At 46.8% G+C, this 22,250-nt stretch overlaps 36 non-coding genes across 36 annotated transcripts; 4 read left to right on the forward strand and 32 right to left on the reverse strand.

Moving 5' to 3' along the window:
• Positions 1-97: 97 nt before the first annotated feature.
• Positions 98-170, reverse strand: trnaf-gaa (transfer RNA phenylalanine (anticodon GAA)). The gene has a single exon. It is a non-coding gene; the product is annotated as a tRNA-Phe (tRNA).
• Positions 171-276: 106 nt separating this feature from the next.
• On the reverse strand, positions 277-350 carry trnai-aau (transfer RNA isoleucine (anticodon AAU)). The gene has a single exon. It is a non-coding gene; the product is annotated as a tRNA-Ile (tRNA).
• A 97-nt stretch (positions 351-447) lies between these two features.
• Positions 448-519, reverse strand: trnap-ugg (transfer RNA proline (anticodon UGG)). Its single transcript has one exon. It is a non-coding gene; the product is annotated as a tRNA-Pro (tRNA).
• A 936-nt stretch (positions 520-1,455) lies between these two features.
• Positions 1,456-1,528, forward strand: trnaa-agc (transfer RNA alanine (anticodon AGC)). Its single transcript has one exon. It is a non-coding gene; the product is annotated as a tRNA-Ala (tRNA).
• Positions 1,529-2,385: 857 nt separating this feature from the next.
• On the reverse strand, positions 2,386-2,457 carry trnaq-uug (transfer RNA glutamine (anticodon UUG)). The gene has a single exon. It is a non-coding gene; the product is annotated as a tRNA-Gln (tRNA).
• Positions 2,458-2,592: 135 nt separating this feature from the next.
• On the reverse strand, positions 2,593-2,665 carry trnaf-gaa (transfer RNA phenylalanine (anticodon GAA)). Its single transcript has one exon. It is a non-coding gene; the product is annotated as a tRNA-Phe (tRNA).
• Positions 2,666-2,771: 106 nt separating this feature from the next.
• trnai-aau (transfer RNA isoleucine (anticodon AAU)) lies at positions 2,772-2,845 on the reverse strand. The gene has a single exon. It is a non-coding gene; the product is annotated as a tRNA-Ile (tRNA).
• A 97-nt stretch (positions 2,846-2,942) lies between these two features.
• On the reverse strand, positions 2,943-3,014 carry trnap-ugg (transfer RNA proline (anticodon UGG)). Its single transcript has one exon. It is a non-coding gene; the product is annotated as a tRNA-Pro (tRNA).
• A 1,866-nt stretch (positions 3,015-4,880) lies between these two features.
• Positions 4,881-4,952, reverse strand: trnaq-uug (transfer RNA glutamine (anticodon UUG)). Its single transcript has one exon. It is a non-coding gene; the product is annotated as a tRNA-Gln (tRNA).
• A 135-nt stretch (positions 4,953-5,087) lies between these two features.
• Positions 5,088-5,160, reverse strand: trnaf-gaa (transfer RNA phenylalanine (anticodon GAA)). Its single transcript has one exon. It is a non-coding gene; the product is annotated as a tRNA-Phe (tRNA).
• Positions 5,161-5,266: 106 nt separating this feature from the next.
• On the reverse strand, positions 5,267-5,340 carry trnai-aau (transfer RNA isoleucine (anticodon AAU)). The gene has a single exon. It is a non-coding gene; the product is annotated as a tRNA-Ile (tRNA).
• A 97-nt stretch (positions 5,341-5,437) lies between these two features.
• Positions 5,438-5,509, reverse strand: trnap-ugg (transfer RNA proline (anticodon UGG)). Its single transcript has one exon. It is a non-coding gene; the product is annotated as a tRNA-Pro (tRNA).
• A 936-nt stretch (positions 5,510-6,445) lies between these two features.
• Positions 6,446-6,518, forward strand: trnaa-agc (transfer RNA alanine (anticodon AGC)). The gene has a single exon. It is a non-coding gene; the product is annotated as a tRNA-Ala (tRNA).
• Positions 6,519-7,375: 857 nt separating this feature from the next.
• Positions 7,376-7,447, reverse strand: trnaq-uug (transfer RNA glutamine (anticodon UUG)). Its single transcript has one exon. It is a non-coding gene; the product is annotated as a tRNA-Gln (tRNA).
• Positions 7,448-7,582: 135 nt separating this feature from the next.
• Positions 7,583-7,655, reverse strand: trnaf-gaa (transfer RNA phenylalanine (anticodon GAA)). Its single transcript has one exon. It is a non-coding gene; the product is annotated as a tRNA-Phe (tRNA).
• Positions 7,656-7,761: 106 nt separating this feature from the next.
• Positions 7,762-7,835, reverse strand: trnai-aau (transfer RNA isoleucine (anticodon AAU)). Its single transcript has one exon. It is a non-coding gene; the product is annotated as a tRNA-Ile (tRNA).
• A 97-nt stretch (positions 7,836-7,932) lies between these two features.
• On the reverse strand, positions 7,933-8,004 carry trnap-ugg (transfer RNA proline (anticodon UGG)). Its single transcript has one exon. It is a non-coding gene; the product is annotated as a tRNA-Pro (tRNA).
• A 1,866-nt stretch (positions 8,005-9,870) lies between these two features.
• trnaq-uug (transfer RNA glutamine (anticodon UUG)) lies at positions 9,871-9,942 on the reverse strand. Its single transcript has one exon. It is a non-coding gene; the product is annotated as a tRNA-Gln (tRNA).
• Positions 9,943-10,077: 135 nt separating this feature from the next.
• trnaf-gaa (transfer RNA phenylalanine (anticodon GAA)) lies at positions 10,078-10,150 on the reverse strand. Its single transcript has one exon. It is a non-coding gene; the product is annotated as a tRNA-Phe (tRNA).
• A 106-nt stretch (positions 10,151-10,256) lies between these two features.
• Positions 10,257-10,330, reverse strand: trnai-aau (transfer RNA isoleucine (anticodon AAU)). The gene has a single exon. It is a non-coding gene; the product is annotated as a tRNA-Ile (tRNA).
• A 97-nt stretch (positions 10,331-10,427) lies between these two features.
• trnap-ugg (transfer RNA proline (anticodon UGG)) lies at positions 10,428-10,499 on the reverse strand. Its single transcript has one exon. It is a non-coding gene; the product is annotated as a tRNA-Pro (tRNA).
• A 936-nt stretch (positions 10,500-11,435) lies between these two features.
• trnaa-agc (transfer RNA alanine (anticodon AGC)) lies at positions 11,436-11,508 on the forward strand. Its single transcript has one exon. It is a non-coding gene; the product is annotated as a tRNA-Ala (tRNA).
• A 3,025-nt stretch (positions 11,509-14,533) lies between these two features.
• Positions 14,534-14,605, reverse strand: trnaq-uug (transfer RNA glutamine (anticodon UUG)). Its single transcript has one exon. It is a non-coding gene; the product is annotated as a tRNA-Gln (tRNA).
• Positions 14,606-14,740: 135 nt separating this feature from the next.
• On the reverse strand, positions 14,741-14,813 carry trnal-caa (transfer RNA leucine (anticodon CAA)). The gene has a single exon. It is a non-coding gene; the product is annotated as a tRNA-Leu (tRNA).
• Positions 14,814-14,919: 106 nt separating this feature from the next.
• trnai-aau (transfer RNA isoleucine (anticodon AAU)) lies at positions 14,920-14,993 on the reverse strand. The gene has a single exon. It is a non-coding gene; the product is annotated as a tRNA-Ile (tRNA).
• Positions 14,994-15,090: 97 nt separating this feature from the next.
• Positions 15,091-15,162, reverse strand: trnap-ugg (transfer RNA proline (anticodon UGG)). The gene has a single exon. It is a non-coding gene; the product is annotated as a tRNA-Pro (tRNA).
• Positions 15,163-17,075: 1,913 nt separating this feature from the next.
• trnaf-gaa (transfer RNA phenylalanine (anticodon GAA)) lies at positions 17,076-17,148 on the reverse strand. The gene has a single exon. It is a non-coding gene; the product is annotated as a tRNA-Phe (tRNA).
• A 106-nt stretch (positions 17,149-17,254) lies between these two features.
• On the reverse strand, positions 17,255-17,328 carry trnai-aau (transfer RNA isoleucine (anticodon AAU)). Its single transcript has one exon. It is a non-coding gene; the product is annotated as a tRNA-Ile (tRNA).
• Positions 17,329-17,425: 97 nt separating this feature from the next.
• trnap-ugg (transfer RNA proline (anticodon UGG)) lies at positions 17,426-17,497 on the reverse strand. Its single transcript has one exon. It is a non-coding gene; the product is annotated as a tRNA-Pro (tRNA).
• A 936-nt stretch (positions 17,498-18,433) lies between these two features.
• trnaa-agc (transfer RNA alanine (anticodon AGC)) lies at positions 18,434-18,506 on the forward strand. Its single transcript has one exon. It is a non-coding gene; the product is annotated as a tRNA-Ala (tRNA).
• Positions 18,507-19,363: 857 nt separating this feature from the next.
• On the reverse strand, positions 19,364-19,435 carry trnaq-uug (transfer RNA glutamine (anticodon UUG)). The gene has a single exon. It is a non-coding gene; the product is annotated as a tRNA-Gln (tRNA).
• A 135-nt stretch (positions 19,436-19,570) lies between these two features.
• trnal-caa (transfer RNA leucine (anticodon CAA)) lies at positions 19,571-19,643 on the reverse strand. Its single transcript has one exon. It is a non-coding gene; the product is annotated as a tRNA-Leu (tRNA).
• A 106-nt stretch (positions 19,644-19,749) lies between these two features.
• On the reverse strand, positions 19,750-19,823 carry trnai-aau (transfer RNA isoleucine (anticodon AAU)). The gene has a single exon. It is a non-coding gene; the product is annotated as a tRNA-Ile (tRNA).
• Positions 19,824-19,920: 97 nt separating this feature from the next.
• trnap-ugg (transfer RNA proline (anticodon UGG)) lies at positions 19,921-19,992 on the reverse strand. The gene has a single exon. It is a non-coding gene; the product is annotated as a tRNA-Pro (tRNA).
• Positions 19,993-21,905: 1,913 nt separating this feature from the next.
• trnaf-gaa (transfer RNA phenylalanine (anticodon GAA)) lies at positions 21,906-21,978 on the reverse strand. Its single transcript has one exon. It is a non-coding gene; the product is annotated as a tRNA-Phe (tRNA).
• Positions 21,979-22,084: 106 nt separating this feature from the next.
• trnai-aau (transfer RNA isoleucine (anticodon AAU)) lies at positions 22,085-22,158 on the reverse strand. Its single transcript has one exon. It is a non-coding gene; the product is annotated as a tRNA-Ile (tRNA).
• Between the last annotated feature and the right edge of the window lie 92 nt (positions 22,159-22,250).

Consider the following 22,250-nt stretch of genomic DNA (forward strand, 5'->3'; position numbering starts at 1 on the left):
CTCCGTGGCAGTGGGGAAGCAGTTATACAGAGAAGTTGGAACCCAGTGATTTTTGGTCACTGGCCCGCCTCAAAAAACGGAAAAGAGTGGGAGATTTTGCCGAAACCCGGGATCGAACCAGGGACCTTTAGATCTTCAGTCTAACGCTCTCCCAACTGAGCTATTTCGGCCACTACAAGCTCCTGCTTAGCAAGCAGGGATTTCAGTGAGATCACCCTACTCTTTGTCACAGGAGAAGAGCAGAGCAGAGATGAGCCCCCAGACAATAAAAACAGCTGGCCAGTACGGGGATCGAACCCGCGACCTTGGCGTTATTAGCACCACGCTCTAACCATCTGAGCTAACCGGCCTCCCTTAGCCATCTGTCTCTACCCGATTGAATAAAAAACTGCCTCAATGTTAGTGAACGCAATGAGACAACAAAGCTTCACGTTTTATCCCGACCAAGGGCTCGTCCGGGATTTGAACCCGGGACCTCTCGCACCCAAAGCGAGAATCATACCCCTAGACCAACGAGCCTTCCTGTGCTGGGCCGAGAAAAAAGAGCTAGTGCAGCATCAATAAAAGAAGGAACATGAACTAACGTGGAAGCAATCAAAGACCTCGAGACAGTGTTAAAGGCTAACGAACGCAAGTTGGCCTCTTAACTGACCTAAAAATGTGGCTGTATCTAACATGTAGAGGGATGTTAGGGAGGACAGCTGAAACTGTCAGATGTCACTTAGACCAGCGGTTCTCAATTCCAGTCCTCGAGCCCCCTGCTCTTCAGATTTTGTATGTTTCTCGTATAGCTTCAGACATTTGTTCCATTCAAACGTAAGTGCCCTGAGAAGTGGACATCACATGACATCCCTCCGTGATTCAAGTTCAGAGCGTATGTGTACGTTCAGTTCAAAGTGACTAACACAGAGGTGTACAGAGGTATACAGAGGTATATGATGTCACACTTGTCCATGTGTGAAGACGTTGCGCAGCGCAAATCCGTGAACCAATGTTCCAAAGTGAAGTAAACTTCGACGGATTTCCCCTGCTCAGGGAGTGGGGAGCAATGAACACTGTGTAGGGACCATGTCAATCGCAAGGAGCTCACTTCTAATGAGCTGATTATCCAAATCAGGTGTGCTAACAAAGAGAGACATGCAAAATATGCAGACCTTTGGGGAGCGAGGACTGGAATGGAGAACCGCTTCCTTATTCTTTAAGTCAGTGTGAGAAAAAGAGGTGAGAAGTTGTCTGCGTGACCCGAGTGATGCAAGGTGGTCTGCATAATACAAGAATCCGCACATGCATACTGGCGTAACAAGACCGAGAAGGTCCTTTAACACAAAAGCTAAATCTCTTTGTTAATTCGACAACACAATCGCGGCCAGTGCAAAGGTGCAAGCCCAGAGGAGGGACGGCCTCTTTGCATCAAGCCGGTCATTCGCAGCTATGCTCGTCATTCTTGAAAGGCCAGGGGAATTAGCTCAAATGGTAGAGCGCTCGCTTAGCATGCGAGAGGTAGCGGGATCGATGCCCGCATTCTCCAAGTTGGCTCCTGCCCTTTTACTCACACATCCCTAAATCAGTGGTTTTCAACCCTTTCCTGGAGGCATCCCTGCCCTGCACATTTTGCATTTCCCCTCATCTAACACACCAGTTTCAAATCATCAGCTCATTAATAGAGACTGCAAGACCTGATTTGGGTGTGTCTAATAAGGGAGACATACGAAATGTTCAGGACAGGGTTGCCTCCAGGAAAGGTTTGAAAACCATTGCCCTAAAGAGACCGACTGAGCACTGACGCAATGCTGCGACACTCCCACGTTAGCTTTTTTTGGGGCTCACAGCTGCCAAAAAGTATTTCAGACATGGTCCTGTGCAAATTGGTTGCAAAACATTGCCATTTTACACACAGTTCCCTAAAGCAGTGGTTTTCAAACCTGTCCTGGAGGCACCCCTGCCCTACACATTTTGAATGTTTCCCTCATCTATCACACCTGTTTCAAATCATCAACTCTTTTATAGAGACCGCAAGACCTTATTTGGGTGTGTCTAATAAGGCAGACAATCAAACTGTGCAGGGCAGGGGTGCCTCCAGGACAGGTTTGAGAACCAGTGCCCTAAAGAGACCGACTGGGCATCGATGCAATGCTGCCACAGTCTCTACGTTAGTTAATTTTTTTGGACTCAAAGCTGCCAAAAAGTATTTCAGACATGGTCCTGCGCAAATTGGTTGCAAAAAGTGGTCCCACCACGATTTAAACTCGGATCACTGGATTCAGAGTGCTAACCATTACACCATGAAACCTTACCTGGAGCAGCCGTTGCTCACAGGGCCACAAAGACTGTCACCAGTGACAACCTAGTGCTGTTTTTATCTTTTCCTGCGGCAAGAAAGCACACAGGTTCCACCGAGATTCGAACTCAGATCGCTGGATTCAAAGCCCAGAGTGCTGACCATTACACCATGGAACCGAAACTGCTTGTTTGGTGGCCAACTGGGAAACAGATAGCTCCGTGGCAGTGGGGAAGCAGTTATACAGAGAAGTTGGAACCCAGTGATTTTTGGTCACTGGCCCGCCTCAAAAAACGGAAAAGAGTGGGAGATTTTGCCGAAACCCGGGATCGAACCAGGGACCTTTAGATCTTCAGTCTAACGCTCTCCCAACTGAGCTATTTCGGCCACAACAAGCTCCTGCTTAGCAAGCAGGGATTTCAGTGAGATCACCCTACTCTTTGTCACAGGAGAAGAGCAGAGCAGAGATGAGCCCCCAGACAATAAAAACAGCTGGCCAGTACGGGGATCGAACCCGCGACCTTGGCGTTATTAGCACCACGCTCTAACCATCTGAGCTAACCGGCCTCCCTTAGCCATCTGACTCTACCCGATTGAATAAAAAACTGCCTCAATGTTAGTGAACGCAATGAGATAACAAAGCTTCACGTTTTATCCCGACCAAGGGCTCGTCCGGGATTTGAACCCGGGACCTCTCGCACCCAAAGCGAGAATCATACCCCTAGACCAACGAGCCTTCCTGTGCTGGGCCGAGAAAAAAGAGCTAGTGCAGCATCAATAAAAGAAGGAACATGAACTAACGTGGAAGCAATCAAAGACCTCGAGACAGTGTTAAAGGCTAACGAACGCAAGTTGGCCTCTTAACTGACCTAAAAATGTGGCTGTATCTAACATGTAGAGGGATGTTAGGGAGGACAGCTGAAACTGTCAAATGTCACTTAGACCAGCGGTTCTCAATTCCAGTCCTCGAGCCCCCTGCTCTTCAGATTTTGTATGTTTCTCGTATAGCTTCAGACATTTGTTCCATTCAAACGTAAGTACCCTGAGAAGTGGACATCACATGACATCCCTCCGTGATTCAAGTTCAGAGCGTATGTGTACGTTCAGTTCAAAGTGACTAACACAGAGGTGTACAGAGGTATACAGAGGTATATGATGTCACACTTGTCCATGTGTGAAGACGTTGCGCAGCGCAAATCCGTGAACCAATGTTCCAAAGTGAAGTAAACTTCGACGGATTTCCCCTGCTCAGGGAGTGGGGAGCAATGAACACTGTGTAGGGACCATGTCAATCGCAAGGAGCTCACTTCTAATGAGCTGATTATCCAAATCAGGTGTGCTAACAAAGAGAGACATGCAAAATATGCAGACCTTTGGGGAGCGAGGACTGGAATGGAGAACCGCTTCCTTATTCTTTAAGTCAGTGTGAGAAAAAGAGGTGAGAAGTTGTCTGCGTGACCCGAGTGATGCAAGGTGGTCTGCATAATACAAGAATCCGCACATGCATACTGGCGTAACAAGACCGAGAAGGTCCTTTAACACAAAAGCTAAATCTCTTTGTTAATTCGACAACACAATCGCGGCCAGTGCAAAGGTGCAAGCCCAGAGGAGGGACGGCCTCTTTGCATCAAGCCGGTCATTCGCAGCTATGCTCGTCATTCTTGAAAGGCCAGGGGAATTAGCTCAAATGGTAGAGAGCTCGCTTAGCATGCGAGAGGTAGCGGGATCGATGCCCGCATTCTCCAAGTTGGCTCCTGCCCTTTTACTCACACATCCCTAAATCAGTGGTTTTCAACCCTTTCCTGGAGGCATCCCTGCCCTGCACATTTTGCATTTCCCCTCATCTAACACACCAGTTTCAAATCATCAGCTCATTAATAGAGACTGCAAGACCTGATTTGGGTGTGTCTAATAAGGGAGACATACGAAATGTTCAGGACAGGGTTGCCTCCAGGAAAGGTTTGAAAACCATTGCCCTAAAGAGACCGACTGAGCACTGACGCAATGCTGCGACACTCCCACGTTAGCTTTTTTTGGGGCTCACAGCTGCCAAAAAGTATTTCAGACATGGTCCTGTGCAAATTGGTTGCAAAACATTGCCATTTTACACACAGTTCCCTAAAGCAGTGGTTTTCAAACCTGTCCTGGAGGCACCCCTGCCCTACACATTTTGAATGTTTCCCTCATCTATCACACCTGTTTCAAATCATCAACTCTTTTATAGAGACCGCAAGACCTTATTTGGGTGTGTCTAATAAGGCAGACAATCAAACTGTGCAGGGCAGGGGTGCCTCCAGGACAGGTTTGAGAACCAGTGCCCTAAAGAGACCGACTGGGCATCGATGCAATGCTGCCACAGTCTCTACGTTAGTTAATTTTTTTGGACTCAAAGCTGCCAAAAAGTATTTCAGACATGGTCCTGCGCAAATTGGTTGCAAAAAGTGGTCCCACCGCGATTTGAACTCGGATCACTGGATTCAGAGTGCTAACCATTACACCATGAAACCTTACCTGGAGCAGCCGTTGCTCACAGGGCCACAAAGACTGTCACCAGTGACAACCTAGTGCTGTTTTTATCTTTTCCTGCGGCAAGAAAGCACACAGGTTCCACCGAGATTCGAACTCAGTTCGCTGGATTCAAAGCCCAGAGTGCTGACCATTACACCATGGAACCGAAACTGCTTGTTTGGTGGCCAACTGGGAAACAGATAGCTCCGTGGCAGTGGGGAAGCAGTTATACAGAGAAGTTGGAACCCAGTGATTTTTGGTCACTGGCCCGCCTCAAAAAACGGAAAAGAGTGGGAGATTTTGCCGAAACCCGGGATCGAACCAGGGACCTTTAGATCTTCAGTCTAACGCTCTCCCAACTGAGCTATTTCGGCCACTACAAGCTCCTGCTTAGCAAGCAGGGATTTCAGTGAGATCACCCTACTCTTTGTCACAGGAGAAGAGCAGAGCAGAGATGAGCCCCCAGACAATAAAAACAGCTGGCCAGTACGGGGATCGAACCCGCGACCTTGGCGTTATTAGCACCACGCTCTAACCATCTGAGCTAACCGGCCTCCCTTAGCCATCTGTCTCTACCCGATTGAATAAAAAACTGCCTCAATGTTAGTGAACGCAATGAGACAACAAAGCTTCACGTTTTATCCCGACCAAGGGCTCGTCCGGGATTTGAACCCGGGACCTCTCGCACCCAAAGCGAGAATCATACCCCTAGACCAACGAGCCTTCCTGTGCTGGGCCGAGAAAAAAGAGCTAGTGCAGCATCAATAAAAGAAGGAACATGAACTAACGTGGAAGCAATCAAAGACCTCGAGACAGTGTTAAAGGCTAACGAACGCAAGTTGGCCTCTTAACTGACCTAAAAATGTGGCTGTATCTAACATGTAGAGGGATGTTAGGGAGGACAGCTGAAACTGTCAGATGTCACTTAGACCAGCGGTTCTCAATTCCAGTCCTCGAGCCCCCTGCTCTTCAGATTTTGTATGTTTCTCGTATAGCTTCAGACATTTGTTCCATTCAAACGTAAGTGCCCTGAGAAGTGGACATCACATGACATCCCTCCGTGATTCAAGTTCAGAGCGTATGTGTACGTTCAGTTCAAAGTGACTAACACAGAGGTGTACAGAGGTATACAGAGGTATATGATGTCACACTTGTCCATGTGTGAAGACGTTGCGCAGCGCAAATCCGTGAACCAATGTTCCAAAGTGAAGTAAACTTCGACGGATTTCCCCTGCTCAGGGAGTGGGGAGCAATGAACACTGTGTAGGGACCATGTCAATCGCAAGGAGCTCACTTCTAATGAGCTGATTATCCAAATCAGGTGTGCTAACAAAGAGAGACATGCAAAATATGCAGACCTTTGGGGAGCGAGGACTGGAATGGAGAACCGCTTCCTTATTCTTTAAGTCAGTGTGAGAAAAAGAGGTGAGAAGTTGTCTGCGTGACCCGAGTGATGCAAGGTGGTCTGCATAATACAAGAATCCGCACATGCATACTGGCGTAACAAGACCGAGAAGGTCCTTTAACACAAAAGCTAAATCTCTTTGTTAATTCGACAACACAATCGCGGCCAGTGCAAAGGTGCAAGCCCAGAGGAGGGACGGCCTCTTTGCATCAAGCCGGTCATTCGCAGCTATGCTCGTCATTCTTGAAAGGCCAGGGGAATTAGCTCAAATGGTAGAGCGCTCGCTTAGCATGCGAGAGGTAGCGGGATCGATGCCCGCATTCTCCAAGTTGGCTCCTGCCCTTTTACTCACACATCCCTAAATCAGTGGTTTTCAACCCTTTCCTGGAGGCATCCCTGCCCTGCACATTTTGCATTTCCCCTCATCTAACACACCAGTTTCAAATCATCAGCTCATTAATAGAGACTGCAAGACCTGATTTGGGTGTGTCTAATAAGGGAGACATACGAAATGTTCAGGACAGGGTTGCCTCCAGGAAAGGTTTGAAAACCATTGCCCTAAAGAGACCGACTGAGCACTGACGCAATGCTGCGACACTCCCACGTTAGCTTTTTTTGGGGCTCACAGCTGCCAAAAAGTATTTCAGACATGGTCCTGTGCAAATTGGTTGCAAAACATTGCCATTTTACACACAGTTCCCTAAAGCAGTGGTTTTCAAACCTGTCCTGGAGGCACCCCTGCCCTACACATTTTGAATGTTTCCCTCATCTATCACACCTGTTTCAAATCATCAACTCTTTTATAGAGACCGCAAGACCTTATTTGGGTGTGTCTAATAAGGCAGACAATCAAACTGTGCAGGGCAGGGGTGCCTCCAGGACAGGTTTGAGAACCAGTGCCCTAAAGAGACCGACTGGGCATCGATGCAATGCTGCCACAGTCTCTACGTTAGTTAATTTTTTTGGACTCAAAGCTGCCAAAAAGTATTTCAGACATGGTCCTGCGCAAATTGGTTGCAAAAAGTGGTCCCACCACGATTTAAACTCGGATCACTGGATTCAGAGTGCTAACCATTACACCATGAAACCTTACCTGGAGCAGCCGTTGCTCACAGGGCCACAAAGACTGTCACCAGTGACAACCTAGTGCTGTTTTTATCTTTTCCTGCGGCAAGAAAGCACACAGGTTCCACCGAGATTCGAACTCAGATCGCTGGATTCAAAGCCCAGAGTGCTGACCATTACACCATGGAACCGAAACTGCTTGTTTGGTGGCCAACTGGGAAACAGATAGCTCCGTGGCAGTGGGGAAGCAGTTATACAGAGAAGTTGGAACCCAGTGATTTTTGGTCACTGGCCCGCCTCAAAAAACGGAAAAGAGTGGGAGATTTTGCCGAAACCCGGGATCGAACCAGGGACCTTTAGATCTTCAGTCTAACGCTCTCCCAACTGAGCTATTTCGGCCACAACAAGCTCCTGCTTAGCAAGCAGGGATTTCAGTGAGATCACCCTACTCTTTGTCACAGGAGAAGAGCAGAGCAGAGATGAGCCCCCAGACAATAAAAACAGCTGGCCAGTACGGGGATCGAACCCGCGACCTTGGCGTTATTAGCACCACGCTCTAACCATCTGAGCTAACCGGCCTCCCTTAGCCATCTGACTCTACCCGATTGAATAAAAAACTGCCTCAATGTTAGTGAACGCAATGAGATAACAAAGCTTCACGTTTTATCCCGACCAAGGGCTCGTCCGGGATTTGAACCCGGGACCTCTCGCACCCAAAGCGAGAATCATACCCCTAGACCAACGAGCCTTCCTGTGCTGGGCCGAGAAAAAAGAGCTAGTGCAGCATCAATAAAAGAAGGAACATGAACTAACGTGGAAGCAATCAAAGACCTCGAGACAGTGTTAAAGGCTAACGAACGCAAGTTGGCCTCTTAACTGACCTAAAAATGTGGCTGTATCTAACATGTAGAGGGATGTTAGGGAGGACAGCTGAAACTGTCAAATGTCACTTAGACCAGCGGTTCTCAATTCCAGTCCTCGAGCCCCCTGCTCTTCAGATTTTGTATGTTTCTCGTATAGCTTCAGACATTTGTTCCATTCAAACGTAAGTACCCTGAGAAGTGGACATCACATGACATCCCTCCGTGATTCAAGTTCAGAGCGTATGTGTACGTTCAGTTCAAAGTGACTAACACAGAGGTGTACAGAGGTATACAGAGGTATATGATGTCACACTTGTCCATGTGTGAAGACGTTGCGCAGCGCAAATCCGTGAACCAATGTTCCAAAGTGAAGTAAACTTCGACGGATTTCCCCTGCTCAGGGAGTGGGGAGCAATGAACACTGTGTAGGGACCATGTCAATCGCAAGGAGCTCACTTCTAATGAGCTGATTATCCAAATCAGGTGTGCTAACAAAGAGAGACATGCAAAATATGCAGACCTTTGGGGAGCGAGGACTGGAATGGAGAACCGCTTCCTTATTCTTTAAGTCAGTGTGAGAAAAAGAGGTGAGAAGTTGTCTGCGTGACCCGAGTGATGCAAGGTGGTCTGCATAATACAAGAATCCGCACATGCATACTGGCGTAACAAGACCGAGAAGGTCCTTTAACACAAAAGCTAAATCTCTTTGTTAATTCGACAACACAATCGCGGCCAGTGCAAAGGTGCAAGCCCAGAGGAGGGACGGCCTCTTTGCATCAAGCCGGTCATTCGCAGCTATGCTCGTCATTCTTGAAAGGCCAGGGGAATTAGCTCAAATGGTAGAGAGCTCGCTTAGCATGCGAGAGGTAGCGGGATCGATGCCCGCATTCTCCAAGTTGGCTCCTGCCCTTTTACTCACACATCCCTAAATCAGTGGTTTTCAACCCTTTCCTGGAGGCATCCCTGCCCTGCACATTTTGCATTTCCCCTCATCTAACACACCAGTTTCAAATCATCAGCTCATTAATAGAGACTGCAAGACCTGATTTGGGTGTGTCTAATAAGGGAGACATACGAAATGTTCAGGACAGGGTTGCCTCCAGGAAAGGTTTGAAAACCATTGCCCTAAAGAGACCGACTGAGCACTGACGCAATGCTGCGACACTCCCACGTTAGCTTTTTTTGGGGCTCACAGCTGCCAAAAAGTATTTCAGACATGGTCCTGTGCAAATTGGTTGCAAAACATTGCCATTTTACACACAGTTCCCTAAAGCAGTGGTTTTCAAACCTGTCCTGGAGGCACCCCTGCCCTACACATTTTGAATGTTTCCCTCATCTATCACACCTGTTTCAAATCATCAACTCTTTTATAGAGACCGCAAGACCTTATTTGGGTGTGTCTAATAAGGCAGACAATCAAACTGTGCAGGGCAGGGGTGCCTCCAGGACAGGTTTGAGAACCAGTGCCCTAAAGAGACCGACTGGGCATCGATGCAATGCTGCCACAGTCTCTACGTTAGTAAATTTTTTTGGACTCAAAGCTGCCAAAAAGTATTTCAGACATGGTCCTGCGCAAATTGGTTGCAAAAAGTGGTCCCACCGCGATTTGAACTCGGATCACTGGATTCAGAGTGCTAACCATTACACCATGAAACCTTACCTGGAGCAGCCGTTGCTCACAGGGCCACAAAGACTGTCACCAGTGACAACCTAGTGCTGTTTTTATCTTTTCCTGCGGCAAGAAAGCACACAGGTTCCACCGAGATTCGAACTCAGTTCGCTGGATTCAAAGCCCAGAGTGCTGACCATTACACCATGGAACCGAAACTGCTTGTTTGGTGGCCAACTGGGAAACAGATAGCTCCGTGGCAGTGGGGAAGCAGTTATACAGAGAAGTTGGAACCCAGTGATTTTTGGTCACTGGCCCGCCTCAAAAAACGGAAAAGAGTGGGAGATTTTGCCGAAACCCGGGATCGAACCAGGGACCTTTAGATCTTCAGTCTAACGCTCTCCCAACTGAGCTATTTCGGCCACTACAAGCTCCTGCTTAGCAAGCAGGGATTTCAGTGAGATCACCCTACTCTTTGTCACAGGAGAAGAGCAGAGCAGAGATGAGCCCCCAGACAATAAAAACAGCTGGCCAGTACGGGGATCGAACCCGCGACCTTGGCGTTATTAGCACCACGCTCTAACCATCTGAGCTAACCGGCCTCCCTTAGCCATCTGTCTCTACCCGATTGAATAAAAAACTGCCTCAATGTTAGTGAACGCAATGAGACAACAAAGCTTCACGTTTTATCCCGACCAAGGGCTCGTCCGGGATTTGAACCCGGGACCTCTCGCACCCAAAGCGAGAATCATACCCCTAGACCAACGAGCCTTCCTGTGCTGGGCCGAGAAAAAAGAGCTAGTGCAGCATCAATAAAAGAAGGAACATGAACTAACGTGGAAGCAATCAAAGACCTCGAGACAGTGTTAAAGGCTAACGAACGCAAGTTGGCCTCTTAACTGACCTAAAAATGTGGCTGTATCTAACATGTAGAGGGATGTTAGGGAGGACAGCTGAAACTGTCAGATGTCACTTAGACCAGCGGTTCTCAATTCCAGTCCTCGAGCCCCCTGCTCTTCAGATTTTGTATGTTTCTCGTATAGCTTCAGACATTTGTTCCATTCAAACGTAAGTGCCCTGAGAAGTGGACATCACATGACATCCCTCCGTGATTCAAGTTCAGAGCGTATGTGTACGTTCAGTTCAAAGTGACTAACACAGAGGTGTACAGAGGTATACAGAGGTATATGATGTCACACTTGTCCATGTGTGAAGACGTTGCGCAGCGCAAATCCGTGAACCAATGTTCCAAAGTGAAGTAAACTTCGACGGATTTCCCCTGCTCAGGGAGTGGGGAGCAATGAACACTGTGTAGGGACCATGTCAATCGCAAGGAGCTCACTTCTAATGAGCTGATTATCCAAATCAGGTGTGCTAACAAAGAGAGACATGCAAAATATGCAGACCTTTGGGGAGCGAGGACTGGAATGGAGAACCGCTTCCTTATTCTTTAAGTCAGTGTGAGAAAAAGAGGTGAGAAGTTGTCTGCGTGACCCGAGTGATGCAAGGTGGTCTGCATAATACAAGAATCCGCACATGCATACTGGCGTAACAAGACCGAGAAGGTCCTTTAACACAAAAGCTAAATCTCTTTGTTAATTCGACAACACAATCGCGGCCAGTGCAAAGGTGCAAGCCCAGAGGAGGGACGGCCTCTTTGCATCAAGCCGGTCATTCGCAGCTATGCTCGTCATTCTTGAAAGGCCAGGGGAATTAGCTCAAATGGTAGAGCGCTCGCTTAGCATGCGAGAGGTAGCGGGATCGATGCCCGCATTCTCCAAGTTGGCTCCTGCCCTTTTACTCACACATCCCTAAATCAGTGGTTTTCAACCCTTTCCTGGAGGCATCCCTGCCCTGCACATTTTGCATTTCCCCTCATCTAACACACCAGTTTCAAATCATCAGCTCATTAATAGAGACTGCAAGACCTGATTTGGGTGTGTCTAATAAGGGAGACATACGAAATGTTCAGGACAGGGTTGCCTCCAGGAAAGGTTTGAAAACCATTGCCCTAAAGAGACCGACTGAGCACTGACGCAATGCTGCGACACTCCCACGTTAGCTTTTTTTGGGGCTCACAGCTGCCAAAAAGTATTTCAGACATGGTCCTGTGCAAATTGGTTGCAAAACATTGCCATTTTACACACAGTTCCCTAAAGCAGTGGTTTTCAAACCTGTCCTGGAGGCACCCCTGCCCTACACATTTTGAATGTTTCCCTCATCTATCACACCTGTTCTTCTTCTTCTTTTGAATTTGCGGCAGCATAGACGCATCACCGGCGTATTACTGCCCTCCTCAGGTCATTTGAGGCCTCGGTTTATCCTTTAAATCCTTGCGTAAAGTCCAGTCTTGTGCAAAAACTTCATAAAAATCTTTGTAGACTCATAGTCCTTTGGGTTAAGAATAGTCTGAACAGATATATTAGAGACTCCACATTCTAATAACTCTGAAATCATGTGACATCTTGCTGTATGATGGTTGGAGCACTCCATTATTACATGATTCACCGTTTCTTCTTGTCCACATCTACATCTGCCATCTAGATGTTTTCCAACCCTTGCTAACCCAAAGTTTAGTGCACAATGGCCCAACCTTAATCTAGTTAGAATGACACTCTCTTTCCTTTCTAATGTTGTATTTAGGTTACGTCCTACTGTTGGCTGAACAGAATAATAATGTCTGCCTTTATGTCCCTCATTCCATTCTTTTTGCCATAATTTCAATGTTCTTTCTTGGATAATACTTTTACATTCTACCCTACCGAACATAACCTCCAACTCTACTTCACTTTTATTTACTGCACTTCTTGCCATTTCATCTGCCTCTTCATTTCCCTGAACACCAATGTGAGCAGGTACCCAAATAAATCCAACTGTACTCCCCATTTTATTAACTCTATTAAGTGTTACTAAGACTTCTACAACTAAATATGCCCTGGCTTCACTTTTCCTTCCCTTTAATGCCATTAAAGCAGCACTTGAGTCTGAACAAATTATTCTTTTCCCTGGTCCATTTTCCTCCACCCACTCCAAGGCCAATAAAATAGCCACCAGCTCTGCAGTAATGGCTGACATACTATCTGTTAACCGCTTTCCATTCATTAACTTCAGCTGAGGAATACTTACTCCTATTGCGGTTTTCCTACTTCTTAACTTCATTGAACCATCCGTAAATATCTGCACATACTCGGGCCAGATTTTCTTTAAATGATTATAAACCATATCCACAGGATTACCTTCATATTTCTTTATTTGATCTAAAATACTTAGGTCCACTTTAGGGACTGGCAGTAACCATGGAGGTACTGGAGGCCAAATAATTACTGGCGCGATCATGATATCATTCACTCCTATATCCTGAGCTTCCTTACCTATTGACATCTTCCCACACTCTTTTTTATTTCCATCCCTTTTCTGGAGTTCCCAGTGTTCCTCTAATAAAATCCTAGCCGGGTTAGAACAATTATGACTTCGTAGCTTTGTCCAATAAAACAGAAACAATTTATTCCGTCTGAGCTCTAATGTAGTCTCCCCCATTTCAATTAACAAAGCATTAAGTGGAGTAGATCTCATTGCTCCTCCACAAATTCTCAATGCTTTTGCTTGAACTACATCCAATTTGTTTAAAACAGATTCTGATGCTGATCTATATACCATGCAACCATAATCAATATTAGCTCTAATTATTCCCCTAAAAATCATCATTAAACACTCTCTACTTGCACCCCAATCTATTCCAACTAAACATCTTAAGGTATTAATAACCCTCTCACACTTTTTCACTGTATTATTTATGTGCTCTTTCCAAGTCATTCTTTCCTCAAACCAAACTCCTAAAAACTTAAATGATTTAACTTTTTCTATAGGACTATTATAAATACTTAAAGTCTTATCTAAAAGTTTCCTTTTTAGACCAAACACAACATATTTTGATTTTGATACTGAAATTCTAAAACCCCATTCATCTGCCCATGCCTCTACTTTATTAATTGCTTGTTGTACTTGTTTATAAATATAATTCAAGTTCCGCCCTCTTTTCCAAACAGCTGCATCGTCAGCAAATAATGCCATTCCAAAACCTCTATTTAACTTACTAAAAATATCGTTAATCATTACATTAAATAACACTGGGCTAATAACACTTCCCTGAGGGGTTCCATTTTCCACATTTTCCTTACTGGACATAGATCCGTCTACTCTCACCTGAATGGTACGCTCCTTCAGAAAATCTTTAATCCAATTTAACATCCTACCTCTTACCCCTGCATCATATAGCTTTATCATTAAGCCCTCTTTCCATACTGTATCATAGGCTTTTTCTATGTCTAAAAACACACTCATGACAACTTCCTTATTCGCCATAGCTCTTCTAATATCTAAGTACAACACTATATCACACCTGTTTCAAATCATCAACTCTTTTATAGAGACCGCAAGACCTTATTTGGGTGTGTCTAATAAGGCAGACAATCAAACTGTGCAGGGCAGGGGTGCCTCCAGGACAGGTTTGAGAACCAGTGCCCTAAAGAGACCGACTGGGCATCGATGCAATGCTGCCACAGTCTCTACGTTAGTTAATTTTTTTGGACTCAAAGCTGCCAAAAAGTATTTCAGACATGGTCCTGCGCAAATTGGTTGCAAAAAGTGGTCCCACCGCGATTTGAACTCGGATCACTGGATTCAGAGTGCTAACCATTACACCATGAAACCTTACCTGGAGCAGCCGTTGCTCACAGGGCCACAAAGACTGTCACCAGTGACAACCTAGTGCTGTTTTTATCTTTTCCTGCGGCAAGAAAGCACACAGGTTCCACCGAGATTCGAACTCAGATCGCTGGATTCAAAGCCCAGAGTGCTGACCATTACACCATGGAACCGAAACTGCTTGTTTGGTGGCCAACTGGGAAACAGATAGCTCCGTGGCAGTGGGGAAGCAGTTATACAGAGAAGTTGGAACCCAGTGATTTTTGGTCACTGGCCCGCCTCAAAAAACGGAAAAGAGTGGGAGATTTTGCCGAAACCCGGGATCGAACCAGGGACCTTTAGATCTTGAGTCTAACGCTCTCCCAACTGAGCTATTTCGGCCACAACAAGCTCCTGCTTAGCAAGCAGGGATTTCAGTGAGATCACCCTACTCTTTGTCACAGGAGAAGAGCAGAGCAGAGATGAGCCCACAGACAATAAAAACAGCTGGCCATTACGGGGATCGAAACCGCGACCTTGGCGTTATTAGCACCACGCTCTAACCATCTGAGCTAACCGGCCTCCCTTAGCCATCTGTCTCTACCCGATTGAATAAAAAACTGCCTCAATGTTAGTGAACGCAATGAGACAACAAAGCTTCACGTTTTATCCCGACCAAGGGCTCGTCCGGGATTTGAACCCGGGACCTCTCGCACCCAAAGCGAGAATCATACCCCTAGACCAACGAGCCTTCCTGTGCTGGGCCGAGAAAAAAGAGCTAGTGCAGCATCAATAAAAGAAGGAACATGAACTAACGTGGAAGCAATCAAAGACCTCGAGACAGTGTTAAAGGCTAACGAACGCAAGTTGGCCTCTTAACTGACCTAAAAATGTGGCTGTATCTAACATGTAGAGGGATGTTAGGGAGGACAGCTGAAACTGTCAGATGTCACTTAGACCAGCGGTTCTCAATTCCAGTCCTCGAGCCCCCTGCTCTTCAGATTTTGTATGTTTCTCGTATAGCTTCAGACATTTGTTCCATTCAAACGTAAGTGCCCTGAGAAGTGGACATCACATGACATCCCTCCGTGATTCAAGTTCAGAGCGTATGTGTACGTTCAGTTCAAAGTGACTAACACAGAGGTGTACAGAGGTATACAGAGGTATATGATGTCACACTTGTCCATGTGTGAAGACGTTGCGCAGCGCAAATCCGTGAACCAATGTTCCAAAGTGAAGTAAACTTCGACGGATTTCCCCTGCTCAGGGAGTGGGGAGCAATGAACACTGTGTAGGGACCATGTCAATCGCAAGGAGCTCACTTCTAATGAGCTGATTATCCAAATCAGGTGTGCTAACAAAGAGAGACATGCAAAATATGCAGACCTTTGGGGAGCGAGGACTGGAATGGAGAACCGCTTCCTTATTCTTTAAGTCAGTGTGAGAAAAAGAGGTGAGAAGTTGTCTGCGTGACCCGAGTGATGCAAGGTGGTCTGCATAATACAAGAATCCGCACATGCATACTGGCGTAACAAGACCGAGAAGGTCCTTTAACACAAAAGCTAAATCTCTTTGTTAATTCGACAACACAATCGCGGCCAGTGCAAAGGTGCAAGCCCAGAGGAGGGACGGCCTCTTTGCATCAAGCCGGTCATTCGCAGCTATGCTCGTCATTCTTGAAAGGCCAGGGGAATTAGCTCAAATGGTAGAGCGCTCGCTTAGCATGCGAGAGGTAGCGGGATCGATGCCTGCATTCTCCAAGTTGGCTCCTGCCCTTTTACTCACACATCCCTAAATCAGTGGTTTTCAACCCTTTCCTGGAGGCATCCCTGCCCTGCACATTTTGCATTTCCCCTCATCTAACACACCAGTTTCAAATCATCAGCTCATTAATAGAGACTGCAAGACCTGATTTGGGTGTGTCTAATAAGGGAGACATACGAAATGTTCAGGACAGGGTTGCCTCCAGGAAAGGTTTGAAAACCATTGCCCTAAAGAGACCGACTGAGCACTGACGCAATGCTGCGACACTCCCACGTTAGCTTTTTTTGGGGCTCACAGCTGCCAAAAAGTATTTCAGACATGGTCCTGTGCAAATTGGTTGCAAAACATTGCCATTTTACACACAGTTCCCTAAAGCAGTGGTTTTCAAATCTGTCCTGGAGGCACCCCTGCCCTACACATTTTGAATGTTTCCCTCATCTATCACACCTGTTTCAAATCATCAACTCTTTTATAGAGACCGCAAGACCTTATTTGGGTGTGTCTAATAAGGCAGACAATCAAACTGTGCAGGGCAGGGGTGCCTCCAGGACAGGTTTGAGAACCAGTGCCCTAAAGAGACCGACTGGGCATCGATGCAATGCTGCCACAGTCTCTACGTTAGTTAATTTTTTTGGACTCAAAGCTGCCAAAAAGTATTTCAGACATGGTCCTGCGCAAATTGGTTGCAAAAAGTGGTCCCACCACGATTTAAACTCGGATCACTGGATTCAAAGCCCAGAGTGCTGACCATTACACCATGGAACCGAAACTGCTTGTTTGGTGGCCAACTGGGAAACAGATAGCTCCGTGGCATTGGGGAAGCAGTTATACAGAGAAGTTGGAACCCAGTGATTTTTGGTCACTGGCCCGCCTCAAAAAACGGAAAAGAGTGGAAGATTTTGCCGAAACCCCGGATCGAACCAGGGACCTTTAGATCTTCAGTCTAACGCTCTCCCAACTGAGCTATTTCGGCCACTACAAGCTCCTGCTTAGCAAGCAGGGATTTCAGTGAGATCACCCTACTCTTTGTCACAGGAGAAGAGCAGAGCAGAGATGAGCCCCCAGACAATAAAAACAGCTGGCCAGTACGGGGATCGAACCCGCGACCTTGGCGTTATTAGCACCACGCTCTAACCATCTGAGCTAACCGGCCTCCCTTAGCCATCTGTCTCTACCCGATTGAATAAAAAACTGCCTCAATGTTAGTGAACGCAATGAGACAACAAAGCTTCACGTTTTATCCCGACCAAGGGCTCGTCCGGGATTTGAACCCGGCACCTCTTGCACCCAAAGCGAGAATCATACCCCTAGACCAACGAGCCTTCCTGTGCTGGGCCGAGAAAAAAGAGCTAGTGCAGCATCAATAAAAGAAGGAACATGAACTAACGTGGAAGCAATCAAAGACCTCGAGACAGTGTTAAAGGCTAACGAACGCAAGTTGGCCTCTTAACTGACCTAAAAATGTGGCTGTATCTAACATGTAGAGGGATGTTAGGGAGGACAGCTGAAACTGTCAGATGTCACTTAGACCAGCGGTTCTCAATTCCAGTCCTCGAGCCCCCTGCTCTTCAGATTTTGTATGTTTCTCGTATAGCTTCAGACATTTGTTCCATTCAAACGTAAGTGCCCTGAGAAGTGGACATCACATGACATCCCTCCGTGATTCAAGTTCAGAGCGTATGTGTACGTTCAGTTCAAAGTGACTAACACAGAGGTGTACAGAGGTATACAGAGGTATATGATGTCACACTTGTCCATGTGTGAAGACGTTGCGCAGCGCAAATCCGTGAACCAATGTTCCAAAGTGAAGTAAACTTCGACGGATTTCCCCTGCTCAGGGAGTGGGGAGCAATGAACACTGTGTAGGGACCATGTCAATCGCAAGGAGCTCACTTCTAATGAGCTGATTATCCAAATCAGGTGTGCTAACAAAGAGAGACATGCAAAATATGCAGACCTTTGGGGAGCGAGGACTGGAATGGAGAACCGCTTCCTTATTCTTTAAGTCAGTGTGAGAAAAAGAGGTGAGAAGTTGTCTGCGTGACCCGAGTGATGCAAGGTGGTCTGCATAATACAAGAATCCGCACATGCATACTGGCGTAACAAGACCGAGAAGGTCCTTTAACACAAAAGCTAAATCTCTTTGTTAATTCGACAACACAATCGCGGCCAGTGCAAAGGTGCAAGCCCAGAGGAGGGACGGCCTCTTTGCATCAAGCCGGTCATTCGCAGCTATGCTCGTCATTCTTGAAAGGCCAGGGGAATTAGCTCAAATGGTAGAGCGCTCGCTTAGCATGCGAGAGGTAGCGGGATCGATGCCCGCATTCTCCAAGTTGGCTCCTGCCCTTTTACTCACACATCCCTAAATCAGTGGTTTTCCACCCTTTCCTGGAGGCATCCCTGCCCTGCACATTTTGCATTTCCCCTCATCTAACACACCAGTTTCAAATCATCAGCTCATTAATAGAGACTGCAAGACCTGATTTGGGTGTGTCTAATAAGGGAGACATACGAAATGTTCAGGACAGGGTTGCCTCCAGGAAAGGTTTGAAAACCATTGCCCTAAAGAGACCGACTGAGCACTGACGCAATGCTGCGACACTCCCACGTTAGCTTTTTTTGGGGCTCACAGCTGCCAAAAAGTATTTCAGACATGGTCCTGTGCAAATTGGTTGCAAAACATTGCCATTTTACACACAGTTCCCTAAAGCAGTGGTTTTCAAACCTGTCCTGGAGGCACCCCTGCCCTACACATTTTGAATGTTTCCCTCATCTATCACACCTGTTTCAAATCATCAACTCTTTTATAGAGACCGCAAGACCTTATTTGGGTGTGTCTAATAAGGCAGACAATCAAACTGTGCAGGGCAGGGGTGCCTCCAGGACAGGTTTGAGAACCAGTGCCCTAAAGAGACCGACTGGGCATCGATGCAATGCTGCCACAGTCTCTACGTTAGTTAATTTTTTTGGACTCAAAGCTGCCAAAAAGTATTTCAGACATGGTCCTGCGCAAATTGGTTGCAAAAAGTGGTCCCACCGCGATTTGAACTCGGATCACTGGATTCAGAGTGCTAACCATTACACCATGAAACCTTACCTGGAGCAGCCGTTGCTCACAGGGCCACAAAGACTGTCACCAGTGACAACCTAGTGCTGTTTTTATCTTTTCCTGCGGCAAGAAAGCACACAGGTTCCACCGAGATTCGAACTCAGATCGCTGGATTCAAAGCCCAGAGTGCTGACCATTACACCATGGAACCGAAACTGCTTGTTTGGTGGCCAACTGGGAAACAGATAGCTCCGTGGCAGTGGGGAAGCAGTTATACAGAGAAGTTGGAACCCAGTGATTTTTGGTCACTGGCCCGCCTCAAAAAACGGAAAAGAGTGGGAGATTTTGCCGAAACCCGGGATCGAACCAGGGACCTTTAGATCTTGAGTCTAACGCTCTCCCAAATGAGCTATTTCGGCCACAACAAGCTCCTGCTTAGCAAGCAGGGATTTCAGTGAGATCACCCTACTCTTTGTCACAGGAGAAGAGCAGAGCAGAGATGAGCCCACAGACAATAAAAACAGCTGGCCATTACGGGGATCGAAACCGCGACCTTGGCGTTATTAGCACCACGCTCTAACCATCTGAGCTAACCGGCCTCCCTTAGCCATCTGTCTCTACCCGATTGAATAAAAAACTGCCTCAATGTTAGTGAACGCAATGAGACAACAAAGCTTCACGTTTTATCCCGACCAAGGGCTCGTCCGGGATTTGAACCCGGGACCTCTCGCACCCAAAGCGAGAATCATACCCCTAGACCAACGAGCCTTCCTGTGCTGGGCCGAGAAAAAAGAGCTAGTGCAGCATCAATAAAAGAAGGAACATGAACTAACGTGGAAGCAATCAAAGACCTCGAGACAGTGTTAAAGGCTAACGAACGCAAGTTGGCCTCTTAACTGACCTAAAAATGTGGCTGTATCTAACATGTAGAGGGATGTTAGGGAGGACAGCTGAAACTGTCAGATGTCACTTAGACCAGCGGTTCTCAATTCCAGTCCTCGAGCCCCCTGCTCTTCAGATTTTGTATGTTTCTCGTATAGCTTCAGACATTTGTTCCATTCAAACGTAAGTGCCCTGAGAAGTGGACATCACATGACATCCCTCCGTGATTCAAGTTCAGAGCGTATGTGTACGTTCAGTTCAAAGTGACTAACACAGAGGTGTACAGAGGTATACAGAGGTATATGATGTCACACTTGTCCATGTGTGAAGACGTTGCGCAGCGCAAATCCGTGAACCAATGTTCCAAAGTGAAGTAAACTTCGACGGATTTCCCCTGCTCAGGGAGTGGGGAGCAATGAACACTGTGTAGGGACCATGTCAATCGCAAGGAGCTCACTTCTAATGAGCTGATTATCCAAATCAGGTGTGCTAACAAAGAGAGACATGCAAAATATGCAGACCTTTGGGGAGCGAGGACTGGAATGGAGAACCGCTTCCTTATTCTTTAAGTCAGTGTGAGAAAAAGAGGTGAGAAGTTGTCTGCGTGACCCGAGTGATGCAAGGTGGTCTGCATAATACAAGAATCCGCACATGCATACTGGCGTAACAAGACCGAGAAGGTCCTTTAACACAAAAGCTAAATCTCTTTGTTAATTCGACAACACAATCGCGGCCAGTGCAAAGGTGCAAGCCCAGAGGAGGGACGGCCTCTTTGCATCAAGCCGGTCATTCGCAGCTATGCTCGTCATTCTTGAAAGGCCAGGGGAATTAGCTCAAATGGTAGAGCGCTCGCTTAGCATGCGAGAGGTAGCGGGATCGATGCCTGCATTCTCCAAGTTGGCTCCTGCCCTTTTACTCACACATCCCTAAATCAGTGGTTTTCAACCCTTTCCTGGAGGCATCCCTGCCCTGCACATTTTGCATTTCCCCTCATCTAACACACCAGTTTCAAATCATCAGCTCATTAATAGAGACTGCAAGACCTGATTTGGGTGTGTCTAATAAGGGAGACATACGAAATGTTCAGGACAGGGTTGCCTCCAGGAAAGGTTTGAAAACCATTGCCCTAAAGAGACCGACTGAGCACTGACGCAATGCTGCGACACTCCCACGTTAGCTTTTTTTGGGGCTCACAGCTGCCAAAAAGTATTTCAGACATGGTCCTGTGCAAATTGGTTGCAAAACATTGCCATTTTACACACAGTTCCCTAAAGCAGTGGTTTTCAAATCTGTCCTGGAGGCACCCCTGCCCTACACATTTTGAATGTTTCCCTCATCTATCACACCTGTTTCAAATCATCAACTCTTTTATAGAGACCGCAAGACCTTATTTGGGTGTGTCTAATAAGGCAGACAATCAAACTGTGCAGGGCAGGGGTGCCTCCAGGACAGGTTTGAGAACCAGTGCCCTAAAGAGACCGACTGGGCATCGATGCAATGCTGCCACAGTCTCTACGTTAGTTAATTTTTTTGGACTCAAAGCTGCCAAAAAGTATTTCAGACATGGTCCTGCGCAAATTGGTTGCAAAAAGTGGTCCCACCACGATTTAAACTCGGATCACTGGATTCAAAGCCCAGAGTGCTGACCATTACACCATGGAACCGAAACTGCTTGTTTGGTGGCCAACTGGGAAACAGATAGCTCCGTGGCATTGGGGAAGCAGTTATACAGAGAAGTTGGAACCCAGTGATTTTTGGTCACTGGCCCGCCTCAAAAAACGGAAAAGAGTGGAAGATTTTGCCGAAACCCCGGATCGAACCAGGGACCTTTAGATCTTCAGTCTAACGCTCTCCCAACTGAGCTATTTCGGCCACTACAAGCTCCTGCTTAGCAAGCAGGGATTTCAGTGAGATCACCCTACTCTTTGTCACAGGAGAAGAGCAGAGCAGAGATGAGCCCCCAGACAATAAAAACAGCTGGCCAGTACGGGGATCGAACCCGCGACCTTGGCGTTATTAGCACCACGCTCTAACCATCTGAGCTAACCGGCCTCCCTTAGCCATCTGTCTCTACCCGATTGAATAAAAAACTGCCTCAATGTTAGTGAACGCAATGAGACAACAAAGCTTCACGTTTTATCCCG

The sequence above is a fragment of the Carassius gibelio genome, chromosome B10, assembly GCF_023724105.1.
Source record: "Carassius gibelio isolate Cgi1373 ecotype wild population from Czech Republic chromosome B10, carGib1.2-hapl.c, whole genome shotgun sequence".
In the NCBI taxonomy this organism is placed as follows: domain Eukaryota; kingdom Metazoa; phylum Chordata; class Actinopteri; order Cypriniformes; family Cyprinidae; genus Carassius; species Carassius gibelio.